This window comes from Acomys minous (genome assembly GCF_964271855.1).
Source record: "Acomys minous genome assembly, chromosome: 5".
NCBI classification, from domain to species: Eukaryota; Metazoa; Chordata; class Mammalia; order Rodentia; family Muridae; genus Acomys; species Acomys minous.
This window is the reverse complement of record NC_140494.1, coordinates 52,065,767-52,078,764: the sequence shown is the minus strand read 5'-3', so window position 1 is coordinate 52,078,764 and position 12,998 is coordinate 52,065,767. Positions and strand designations below refer to the sequence as shown.

Genomic DNA, 12,998 nt, shown 5'->3' with positions numbered 1-12,998 from the left:
TTTATGTGTGTAGTCATCGCTGTCCTGGATTTTACTCTATAGAGCAGACAGGGCTGTCTTTGAACTAAAAAAGATCTGCCTGCCTCTGCCTCCAAAGTGGTGAAATTAAAAGAATGTGCCATAACTTTAGTAATCACCTGATTTTATGATCAACATTATACAGACTTGTGAGGTGACTGCTTTCAATCTCTCTGTTGTATTGTGGGGTTGAAAGATATCACTTCACATATGGCCTTTAGTGATGTCTTTTATTTTTGTTACATTCCTCTCCAAAATCTTTCTTCTCTTATACCCTCCCACATCTTCCCAAGTTGAAATAATATATTTTATTGCTAATGATAAGCAATTTGAAAAATACTATATCAGGGATATTCTGTTAGATAAGCATAAATGTTTTTTCAGGTGCACCTCTTAAGCCCTAGAATATCACATCTATTTATCATAGGTTTTATTTTCTCTTATCTTTTATTTTTTCAGATATGAATAAGCACCATTAAGTCAGATTCCTCTGTATATGTGACAGGAGGGAAAAACTGTACATACTTGTAGACCTGTGTCTTTGAATTGTATTATCTATGAATTTAGTAGAAACCATTAGCCTTGGATAAAATTGAGACCTTCTACTGCCTAAGTTTCTGTGAAGTACACTTTTGTAAACTGGTAAAGCCGAATGAATAGACTTTTGAAAGTTACAATTGATAGCAGAGATTTGCTTTTTAAAGCCAGGAGAGATGATAGCAAATTTTTCAAAGGATAACAACTCTATTTTGTTATCTATTCATCAAAAAAGGATTTTTAGAAATCTAACTCATTGACCTTTATTTTATTTAACTTCTTAGATGTATGACTAAATCTGGAAAATCAGAGTATAAAAAGAAAAAATGTCTGCACAGAGTATTGAACATTCATGAAGTTTATGAGATGGAATATATTTTCCTTTTGAAGTAATTTTCTTTGAAATAATTATAAAAATACAATTTATATGTAATGATAAGGTATTTTCAATAATATTTAAAATCTTTAGATGTTCATGTCTGAAAAGCATTGTTCATTCCTTTACTCAAAGAGGAGAAATTTCTATTTATAATATATAACTTCATGAAGAAAATAAGAAAAATACAAATTTAGGAATTTCACCAGGTCTATTTTCTGTGAGAAGATGAATATATGTAGCTATTGGTGACAGAGCCTCCTTGCCTAAAGATATATTAGTCACAGAGAACTGTAAGAGAGTCTCTGAAGACCTTCCGATAATACTACATACATAAATCTAAGGTCTGACACCCTAGTGGATCCTTTTTATTTTAAAATATTGAATAAGAATTCAAGAAATTTAATAGCACCAACTTCATCTTTAAACAATTTGAAACCCAGTGTAATACTTTATTCTCATGGATTATTTTATCACAATGACGGTGTGAAAATAAATCTGGATAATATTCAACAAGGGAAATGGAATGAAGCATCCTTAAAGCTCAGTTCTATTTGTCTCATGGCTCTCCCTTTAAATCATCAGACTCAAGTCTCCTGAATTCATTTATTTTAAATAAGGCATTTCTACACTGTGGAACTTTTCACTAAATCAGTGGCTGTTTTGAAGATCTCAAGTAAATTAATGAGTGCAGTGACCTTCCTGGGCAGCTATGTAGTACAGCCCTTTCTTGAACACTTGGAAAGAATGAGTGCTTTGCCTCTGTGTGTGCTGAGATAGGAGACAAATTTAATAAAAGCAAAGTAGCCATATTCAAAATATTCACAACACTTTCCATTATTTGTAGAAGTAACCCTTTACAAAACTTTAAAGCCCATGTTTTCAAAAGATGGTAATTAATATAGTTTCTCTTAAATTTGTATATTTCCTTCTGACATTGATCCATTCTATCAATACTAATGCCCATGTGTCTACTATGGTACCCTTAGTAGAACAACTCAGTCAGACTTCACATGATCCTCTGCAGTATTCCCTTTAGAACATTGCTTGCATAGGAGAATAGCAAAGTAGAAGGATCCAGAGGGTTCTAGAAACCTACAAGTAGAACATTATGATAGGCAGATTTGGGCCCAGGGGTCCTGCTCAAACTAAGGCACCAGCCAACAACAGTACAGGAGTAAACTTTAAACCCCTACCCAGATCTAACCAGTGGGCAGAACATTCTCCACAGTTGAGTGGGGAGTGGGATAGTACTTTCACATGAACTCTGGTGCATCATATTTGACCACGTCCCCTGGAAGGGGAGACCTGGTGACACTCAGGGGAAGGATAGCAGGTTACCAAAAAGAGACTTGATACCCTATGAGCATATACAGGGGGAGGAAATCCCCCTCAGGAACAGTCATATGGGAGGGGAATAAGAAGAAAATGAGAGGGAGGGAAGAATGGGAGGATACAAGGGATGGGATAACCATTGAGATGTAACAAGAATAAATTAATAAAAAAAATTTAAAAAGAACATTTCTTGCTCATACACAATATAGTATGCACAATTTCTGAATTAAATAGTTGTGATAGTCCATCATTTATTTTTGACATTATGAATCACTGATAATTTGAATTACATGCTCAAGATAATATAACTTACAAGTTTTCTATCTCTTTGAAATGCCGATATCAAGCCTAGTGATTGTACCTTCTCCAGTGAAGCACTGGCCTACTATCAATGCTAGCAATTTAAACTATTCTGTTGCCTCATAAAACAAAAAGAACATCAGAAATATGATTAGTACCACAGTGTGGAAACTTTAAGACAGTATCACTGGTTCCAATTGCCAATGACCACAAGCATGTTCTTATTTCATACTCAATAAGAAATATGTTAAAGTAACATACAAAGTGGCATACAAAGTCACATACAAAATCATGTAAAGTCACAAACAAATAAATATTGAATAACAGAAGAAAACTTACAGAAAAACATTTAAGAACACCACTGATTCTCAAAAGCTAATGAGTTTAAGAAATCATACACAAGTTCCTTGTCACATTAGAGTCCATTTTAGCTTATTTCAATGCCTGATAATATGATTCAGTTTTAAAAAACATTATATGCATCCATTTGATTAGATATTAGATTTACTATTTTTTATATTATAGAGGACAAAATTAATTATTTCTTAAATTGTGTATATTTAGTTTTTATATGTGCTTACTGGTGTTCATTCACCATGTAACACAAACATCTGCTATACTTCTGCTTGGAAAACAATGAAAATCTATCCTTAAATGGTTCCTTTAAGAAACTGTAGGGCACAATGACAGGCTGAATAACACAATTCAGTGAAAAATATGTCTCTATACTAAAAGAGCTAATCCTGTCACTTACATATTATATCATTATCTTAAGACATAGTTATATGAAGTAATTTAAAAGCATACTGTGATAAAACACTAATAAAATCATTTAATAAGAGTAATTTTGTTAAAGTTCACACAATTAGATTTGGAAATATTTCTTATTTGTTTTGTTATGTTTTTTAAGACAGGGTTTCCCTGTGTTAGCCTTGACTGTCCTGGACTTGCTTTATAGACAAGGCTGGTTTCAAACTCACAGCTATAGCTGTCTCTGCCTTCCAAGTGCTGGGATTAAAGGAATGCACCACCATGCCCAGTAATTTAATCCTGGTATATACATCATGTCTTCTTTGTGTATGGATTTTATTTATTAAATCCCAGCAAATTCTTTTTAAATTTCAAACCAGATTTTAATGTTTAAGTACTTATTTTATGTATATGGAGGTTTGGCCTACATGTATGTCTGTGTACTTACTGTATGTGCAGTGTCCAAAGAGAACAGAGACTGTATTAGATTTCATGGACCTAGAGCTAGTGATGGTTCTGGATTATCACGTGAGTGCTAAGTATCAAGCCTGAGTCTGAATGTGTTGGACTCTTAGATAGAGCCTCCCGAGGAACTGGCATGGGACTAGAGATTGTAGCATGTTCAAATGTGGGTAATCTCAAACTTGAGGTTCAAATTTTGTCCTGAGAACACAGGCCTGGCAAAAAGCTGTCTCGTTCTTTCCCATTCCTACCTCAGGAGCATGTAACACAGGCCTCAAGTAGTTACAGGTGATCAGTCAAGGAAACTGCCACCTGTTATCCTTCCTCATGCAAATTGAGCATTGCCAGCATTCTAGCCCCAGCCAATCAAACGCATTTATCCTCAAAGCCCTTCCCGACTGCCCAAGGTTTGTAAGTCCCCTGATTCACATGAAATAAACTGGCCAAGACCATCTCTTTCATCAAAAGTCATCTGAAACTTGTCCATTTACTGGGGAAAGAAGGGTTCCCTTCCTTCTTGAAGGAGTCACCGCTAGACTTCTGAGCTTGCCAGCCATAGTAGAACCATCTCAGTCATTGCTCGAGGAGTTTATCAGGCCAACACAAGGCAGTTGCCCAGTTCCTTCAGGTCAGCTTCGACCTCTTGGAGCTCAGAGCTCCAACAATATGACCTAACCCTGCATTCTAGGGATCACCGGATCAGGCAGGGACATTGGCCCACACCATCTGACATTAAGGTAACCAAAAGGCTGTAACCCTGTGGTACCACCTCCCAAGAACACACTGCTCTCTAGTACCAGCAAAATCGTTAAAAAGTAATAACTGTAACACAGTGGGAAAACCTCTTTTCCGTGTCAGTGCCAGGATCAGAAGTCTCGTCACATAGATTTTATTCTGGTCACTCTCCAGCTGTTCTTGAGGAAGGTAGAACCAGGACTCCGCATTTCATCCATTTCAGTCTGGAGTCAACGGCACTCGGACTTCCACCAGGAGAACTGTGTACTTCAGGCATCCACAGAAGAATTGTGAAACATTAGTGGAGAGAGAAGACAGTGATATTAACATCTGAGCCATCTCTCTAGCACTAACATTAATTGATAGTTACTTGATATTAAGTGTTTTAGTGATTATCATAGTTACAAGTATTCAGTACCACTTTAAAAGAGTGTTTTCAAATTTGCTACACAATAGATTTGTATAGGTTGAAATTTAAAAATCCACTAAGTACTTAAAATCACAGCATCATATGCCATCATTACAGATCAGATGTAGTTTTATGTTATTTTATTTTTAATTTTTAGATTATTTTTTCCTTTAATAATTTATTCTTGTTACATCACAATGGTTATCCCATCCCTTGTATCCTCCAATTCTTCCCTCCCTCCCATTTTGCCCTTATTCCCCTCCCCTATGACTGTTCCTGAGGGGGATTACCTCCCTCTGTATATGTTCATAGGGTATCAAGTCTCTTCTTGGTAGCCTGCTGTCCTTCCTCTGAGTGCCACCAGGTCTCCCACTCCAGGGGACATGGTCAAAGGTGAGGCACCAGAGTATGTGAGAAAGTCATCTCCCACTCTCTACTCTACTGTGGAGAATGTTCTGTCCATTGTCTAGATCTGGGTAGGGGTTTAAGGTTTACCGCCTGTATTGTCCTTGGCTGGTACCTTAGTTTGGGTGGGACCCCTGGGCCCAAATCTGCCTATCACAATATTCTATTTGTAGGTTTCTAGGACCCTCTGGATCCTTCTACTTTGCCATTCTCCCATGCTTCTCTCATCTAGAGTCCCAATAGAATGTCCTCCCCTCTGTCTCAGTTACACAGTAAGTGAAGGCTTTCGTGGGACATGCCCCTTGGGCTAATATGCAGATATAAGTGAGTATATAACATTTGAGTCTTTCTGTTTATGGGTTAACTCACTCATTATGATCATTTCTAGCTCAATCCATTTATCCACAAATTTTGGGAATTCCTTGTTCTTAATAGCTAAATAGTATTCCATAGTGTATATGTACCACAGATTCTTTATCCATTCTTCTACTGATGGACACTTAGGCTGTTTCCATGATTTGGCTATTATGAATAAGGCTGCTATGAATAAGGTTGAGCAAATTTTCTTGTTGTATGCTGGAGCATCTTCTGGGTATATTCCAAGGAGTGGAATAGCTGGGTCTTGAGGAAGCCCTATTCCCATTTTTCTGAGATAACACCAGATAGATTTCCAAAGTGGCTGTACTAGTTTGCATTCCCAACAGCAAAGAAGGAGTGTTCCTCTCTCCCCACATCCTCACCAGCATGTGGTGTCACTTGAATTTTTGATCTTAGCCATTCTGATGTGTGTAAGATGGAATCTTAGAGTTGTTTTGATTTGCATTTCCCTGATGGTTAAGGAGGTTGAGCATTTCTTTAAGAATTTCTCAGCCATTTGATATTCCTCTGTTGAGAATTCTCTGTTTAGTTCCAAGCCCCATTTCTCAATTGGGTTATTTGGTTTGGTGGTGTTTAATTTCTTGAGTTCTTTACATATTTTGGATATTAGACCTTTCTCAGATGTAGGGTTGGTGAAGATATTTTCCCAGTCTATAGGCTGTTGCTTTGTTCTCTTGACAGTATCTCCTGCCTTACAGGAGCTTCTCAGCCTCATGAGGTCCCATTTATTAGTTGTTGACATTAATGTCTGGGCTGTTAGTGTTCTATTCAGGAAGTTGTCTCCTGTGCCAATATGTTCCAGGCTCTTCCCCACTTTTTTTTTTTCTAAGTGACTTAGTGTCTCTGGTTTTATGTTGAGGTCTTTAATCCACTTGGATTTGAGTTTTGTACAAGGTGACCAATACGGGTCTAGTTGCATTTTTTTACACATAGACATCCAGTTAGACCAACACCATTTGTTGAAGATGCTATCTTTTTTCCATCGAATGGATTTGGCTTCTTTGTTGAAAATCAAGTGACCATATGTGTGTGGATTCATATCTGGGTCTTCGATTCGATTCCACTGATCAACCAGCTTGTTACTGTGTCAGTACCATGCTGTTTTAATTACTATTACTTTATAGTACAGTTTGAGATCAGGTATGGAGACTCCTCCAGAGCACCTTTTACTGTACAAGATTGTTTTAGCTATTCTAGTTTTTTTGTTTTTCAATATGAAGTTCAGAATTGAACTTTCAATGTCTAAAAAATTGTGTAGGTATTTTGATAGGGATTGCATTGAATCTGTAGATTGCTTTTGGTAGGATGGCCATATTTACTATGTTAATTCTCCCGATCCATGAGCAAGGAAGATCATTCCATCTTCTCATGTCATCTTCAATCTCTTTCTTTAGAGTTTTGCAATTTTTTTCAAACAAGTCTCTCACTTGCTTAGTGAGAGTAACTCCTAAGTACTTTATATCGCTTGTGGCTAATGTGATAGGTGTAGTTTTCCTAATTTCTTCCTCTGCAAGCTTGTCATTTGTTTATAGGAAGGCTACAGACTTTTTGGAGTTAATTTTGTATCCAGCCAATTTGCTGAAGGTGTTTATCAGCTGTAGGAGTTCTCTGGTGGAATTTTGAGGGTCACTTATGTAGACTATCATATCATCTGCAAATAGGGATAATTTGACTTCCTCCTTTCCCATTTGAATACCCTTGATCTCCTTTTGTTTTCTTATTGCTCTGGCTAGAACTTCGAGTACTATATTGAAGAGATATGGAGAGAGTGTGCAGCATTGCCTTGTTCCTGATTATAGAGGAATTTCCTTGAGTATCTCACCATTTACTTTGATTCTGGCTATTGGCTTCCTTTATATAGCCTTTATTATGTTGAGGAAAGTGCCTTGTATTCCCGATCTCTCTAAAACTTTAAACATGAATGGTTGTTGGATTGTGTCAAATGCTTTCTCTGCATCTAAAGAAATGATCATGTGGTATTTTATTTTTAATTTGTTTATATGATGGATTACATTGATGGATTTCTGTATATTAAACCATCCCTGCATGCCTGGAATGAAGCCTACTTGGTCAAGATGAATGGTATCTCTGATGTGCTCTTGTATTCGTTTTGCAAGTATTTTATTTAGTATTTTTGCATCGATGTTCATAAGAGAAATTGGTCTGAAATTCTCTTTCTTTGTTGAGTTTTTGTGAGGTTTAGGTATCAATGAGACTATGGCCTCATAGAATGAGTTTGGTAATGTTCCATCCCTTTCTGTCTTTTGGAGTAGCTTGAAGAGTATCGGTATTAGCTTGCCCTTGAAAGTCTGGTAGAATTCTGCGCTGAAACCATCTGGCCCTGGGCTTTTTTTGGTTGGGAGACTATCAATGATTGCTTCAATATCTGTAGGGTAAATGGGACTATTTAGCTTGTTTATCTGTTCTTCCCTCAAATTTGGCAAGTGAAATTGATCAAGAAAATCGTCCATTTCCCTTAGATTTTCAAATTTTGTGGCATATATGCTTTCAAGTTAGGATCTTATGATTCTTTGTATTTCTTCAGTATCTGTTGTTATGTCTCCCTTTTCATTTCTGATTTTGTTGATTTCAAAACTGTCTCTCTGCCTTTTAGTTAGTTTGGCTAATGGTCTGTCTATCTTGTTGACTTTCTGAAAGAACCAGCTTTTGGTTTTGTTGATTCTTTGGACTATTTTCATAGTTTCTAATTTGTTAATTTCACCCCTGAGTTTGATTATTTCCAGACGTCTACTCCTTTTGGGTGTTACTGCTTCTTGTTTTTCTAGGGCTTCCAGTTGTGTCGTTAAGGTGCTTATGTGAGATGCTTCCAATTTCTTTTTAAAGGCACTTAGTGCTATGAATTTTCTTCTTAGCACTGCTTTCAATGTATCCCACAAGTTTGGGTATGTTGTTCCTTCATTTTCAATGAATTTCACAAACTTTTTGATTTCTTTATTTCTTCCCTGACCCAGGTGTCATTTAGCAGAGAGTTGTTTAGTTTCCACATACGTGTAGGCTTTTTGTTATTTCTGTTGTTGTTGAATTGCAGCCTAAGCCCATGATGATCTGATAGAATACAAGGTATTATTTCAATCCTCTTGTATCTGTTGAGGCTTTCTTTGTGAACTACGAAGTGATCAATTTTGGAGAAGGTTCCATGGGGTGCAGAGAAGAAGGTATATTCTTTCTTGTTTGGGTGAAAGGTTCTATAGATATCTGTTAGATCCATTTGACCCATGGCATTGGTTAATGCTGTTATTTCTCGGCTTAGTTTCTGTTTCAATGACTTGTCCTTCAGTGAGAGTGGGGTTTTGAAGTCTCCCACTATTATTGTGTGGGGATCGATGTGTGATTTAAACCTTTTTAGCAGATCTTTTACAAATGTGGGTGCCCTTGTATTGGGAGCATAAATGTTCATGATTGTGATGTCATCTTGGTTGACTTTACCTTTGATGAGTATCAAGTGTCCGTCCTCATCCCTTTTGATTAATTTTGGTTGGAAGTCTATTTTGTTCGATATTAAAATGGCTATGCCTGCTTGCTTCTTGTGACCATTTGCTTGGAATATTTTTTTCCAACCTTTATCCTGAGGTAATGCCTATTATTATGGGTGAGATGTGTTTCTTGAATGCAGAAGAATGTTGGATCCTGTTTATGCACCCATTCAGTTAGTCTGTGTCTTTTTATTGGAGAATTGAGACCATTGATGTTGAGAGATATTAATGACCAGTTACTGTTGAGAGTCTTGATTTTGATGTTGGTTCCAGTCGAGTGCTTGTGTAGTTGTGTTTTTGCCATGGTATAGTTATCAATTTCCTGAGTAGTTTTGGTTGTAGTTTGACCCTTTGGGATGGAGTTTTCCTCCTAGTACCTTCTGTAAAGCTGAATTTGTGGATAGGTACTGTTTGAATTTGGTTTTGTCATGAAATATTTTGTTTTCTCCATCATTGGTTATTGATAGTTTTGCAGGGTAAAGTAGTCTCTCCTGACACCTGTGGTCTCTTAGGATTTGCAGGATCTCTGTCCAGGCCCTTCTGGCTTTGATGGTCTCTGTTGAGAAGTCGGGTGTAATTCTGATAGGTTTGCCATTAAATGGTATTTGGCCCTTTTCCCTTGCAGCTTTTATTTTTTTCTTTGTTCTGTATGTTTTGCGTTTTGATTATTATGTGACGGGCAGTTTTTCTTTTCTGGTCAATTCTATTTGGTGTTCTGTATGCCTCTTGTATGTTTAAAGACATCTCTTTATTTAGATTGGGGAAATTTTCTTCCATGATTTTGTTGAGAATAGTTTCTGCGCCTTGGGGTCTGATATCTTCTCTTTCTTCAATGCCTATTATCCTCAGATTTCTTCTTTTCATGGTGTCCTTAATTTCTTGGATGTTTTGTGTCAGGAGTTTTCCAGATTTGGCATTTTCTTTAATGGTTGCTTCAAGATCTGTGATTGTATCTTCTAGACTTGAGATTCGTTCTTCCACTTCTTGGAGTCTGTTAGAAAAGCTCAGCACTGTGTCATTCGCCTTCTTCTCTGAGATCTCACATTCTCGTTTTTCTTCTGTCTGTGTGTTTATCATTGAATCCTTTTTCATCTTCATATCTTGAACAGATTTTTTTATTTCTTTCATGTGATTTTTTGTGCTTCTTCCATTGTTGCTTTATAGGTCTTCAGATCTTGAACCATTTTATTTATTTCTTTCATCTGGTTGTTTACATTTTCCAGAAAATTTTCCAGTTCCACTCTATGTGCTTCTTTTATGTCTCGCACCTGCTTGGCTGAGTCTTCCTGCATCTGATTTCTAATTTTATTTGTTTCCTCAATTATCATCCTCATTACCAAGGATTTGAGGTCATTTTCTTGTGTTTCTGTTGTATTTGAGTTCTCTGGGTTGTTTTCTTTGGGATAGCTGGTAACTGGAGACGCCATGTTGTTTTGTGTTTTTTTTGCATATGCTTTTACGCTGTTCTTTAGTCATCTTGCCATCTTTGTTTTTGTTGTGTAGCTTCCAGAGTTGGATGGAGGGAGTCTGATGATAGATTCATTTGTTTTCTCACGATTTCCGTAGGCTGGAAGCCCTGATACTTCACTGGTGTGGATGGCAGGAGGTTAGCCCTGTCGTTTTGGGCTCTCACAGCCAGTGATCCTCAGCTCCCCTTTGCTGTGGGTCCAGCAATTGTTCTGGGTCTCTGAATGAGCATTGGATAAGGCCAAGGTATCCACAGCCATTTGGGTCCCCTGCCAAGTCCAGCCAGGGATACTGGGCCCGAACCACGCTTTGAGCTCAGCTAGATTCTCAGAGCCTGAACCGTCTGCCACAGCAGGAGAACTGCGACTGCACTGAGCAAGCACCTAGGGTGGAAGTGAGCACTCCACCCAGCCTTCGTCACAGCAGAACTGCAACTGTGCTGAGCAAGCGCCTAGGGTGGAACTGAGCGCTCCGCCCAGCTTGTGTCACAGCAGGAAAACTGCGGCTGCACTGAGCTGGTGCCTAGGGTGGAAGTGAGCACTCGGCTCAGCCTGTGTCACAGCAGGGAAGCTGAGCCTTGGGCAGAATTGTTTGCTGAGCTGAGCCAGTGTCTCAGCGGCACAGCTCACTGAGCAAACCCAGGACTCTGGGGCTGAATTGTCTGCCGAGTCCAGTTTGGGTCTCAAGGCACCACATGACACAAATCCTGTCCAGACTCCCCTCTCCCACAGCAACTCCCACCATCCACCACACCAATTGCCTCTACTGGAAGGCTCAGAGCTGCAAACCTCAGCCACCGCCGCATGTGCCGCTGGTGCTGCTGGTGCACTGGTGCTGCTGGTGACACTGTTGTCTCTGCTGCTGCTGCTCTGATCTGAGAAAGTCCACGCTCCTCCCGTGTGCAGGGGCAGGCAGGTCCTCTGCACCCTGGTCCCTCCTAACCGTGGAGCACTTCTGCTGCCGTGGTGTGGTGACCTTGGTGTTCCTGGCTCAGAAATCTGTGCAATTCCCTGAATTCTTCACTGGAGCTTCCAAACACGGTCCACACTGCTCGCCGCCATCTTGGATCCTTCCAGATGTAGTTTTAATGACCTTCTCTTGTGTGAAAATAAGACAAATACTCTGCATAAGACATCTTTTCCACATTTTGTGTCTCTTTGTTTATAGCCATTTTATTTATACTTCGTCGTCATCTCTAAAGTGCTTCCAGAGTTTTTCACACCTTCTGTAATCCTCAGGTATCAGTCCTATCTGGTACACATACAAATATACAGGTGAACCATATGCCTAAAATACAGAGAAAAGAAATGCCGAAAAACATGTATACTCCTATCGATTTGTCCAATGTATGGCAAAAAACAGGAGAGCTGAAATTTAAATGTTCGCAGATCTCAAATAGCAAAACAGTAGAGTTTGATTTCTTTTTCTTTTTTTAAAATTCATACTATATTAAATTGGCATTCATTTTGCCCTTCCATATTTAAATTATTCTTTGAAGAGAATGATATTACTAGAATTGTTACTGTTATGTCCAGGTGCCTGCACCAACATTCAGGGATAATGATCTGTTTTCATTGGTTCACTTGTCAAATTTTCTACTGACTGTCATGCGTAAGATATTGTGCAAGACTTGGCAATTGAGTATCACACAGCAGGCAACTTTATGTACTGCTTTCTACATTCCTTGTAACCTTCAAACATTTAATGTGTCTTGCAATGTTTTTATGTCTTGTTTTTTAAATGGTGCATGCCTTTAATCCCAGCACTCGGGAGGCAGAGGCAGGCGGATCGCTATGAGTTCGAGGCCAGCCTGGTCTACAAAGTGAGTCCAGGATGGCCAAGGCTACACAGAGAAACCCTGTCTCGAAAAACCAAAAAAAAAAAAAAAAAAAAAAAAAAAGATACTTAAATCTTATTCAGTGTTGGCAGCTTCAGTTCAAGCTACTGATACTAAAAACAATGTAAAAATATACAGGGTGCCTGTCTACTTTCAGTCAATATCTACCTGTAAGTGACCAAAAGTCAAATATGATAATTTAAAAATATATTATGGTATTAATAAGAAGAAATATTACTTGTTGTGGAAGGATTATAGACATCCCAGGTGAAGGCAGTTTGTGCAGGTCTTGCCTCCAGCTAAGCAGTTTGAAACACCACCGATACCCCACTGATATGGACATTGTTGAAGGCTGGGAGGAACCATTCTGGGTCCATAATCCAGCAATGGACCAGAGACTCTGGCCAGGCTATTGTGTTTTTAATGGAACATCAATGAGAGAAGGGATCCCGGAGCATGGCCAGGCAGATCCTGCATGCAGAGAGGAGAGGAGGA

The 12,998-nt window shown here is 38.5% G+C and overlaps 1 pseudogene across 1 annotated transcript in view; it reads right to left on the bottom strand.

The window, feature by feature from the left end:
• LOC311597481 (L-lactate dehydrogenase A chain-like) overlaps nucleotides 1-12,998 on the bottom strand; it is a 106,297-nt pseudogene that overhangs the window by 53,296 nt on the left and 40,003 nt on the right. The window lies entirely within an intron of this gene.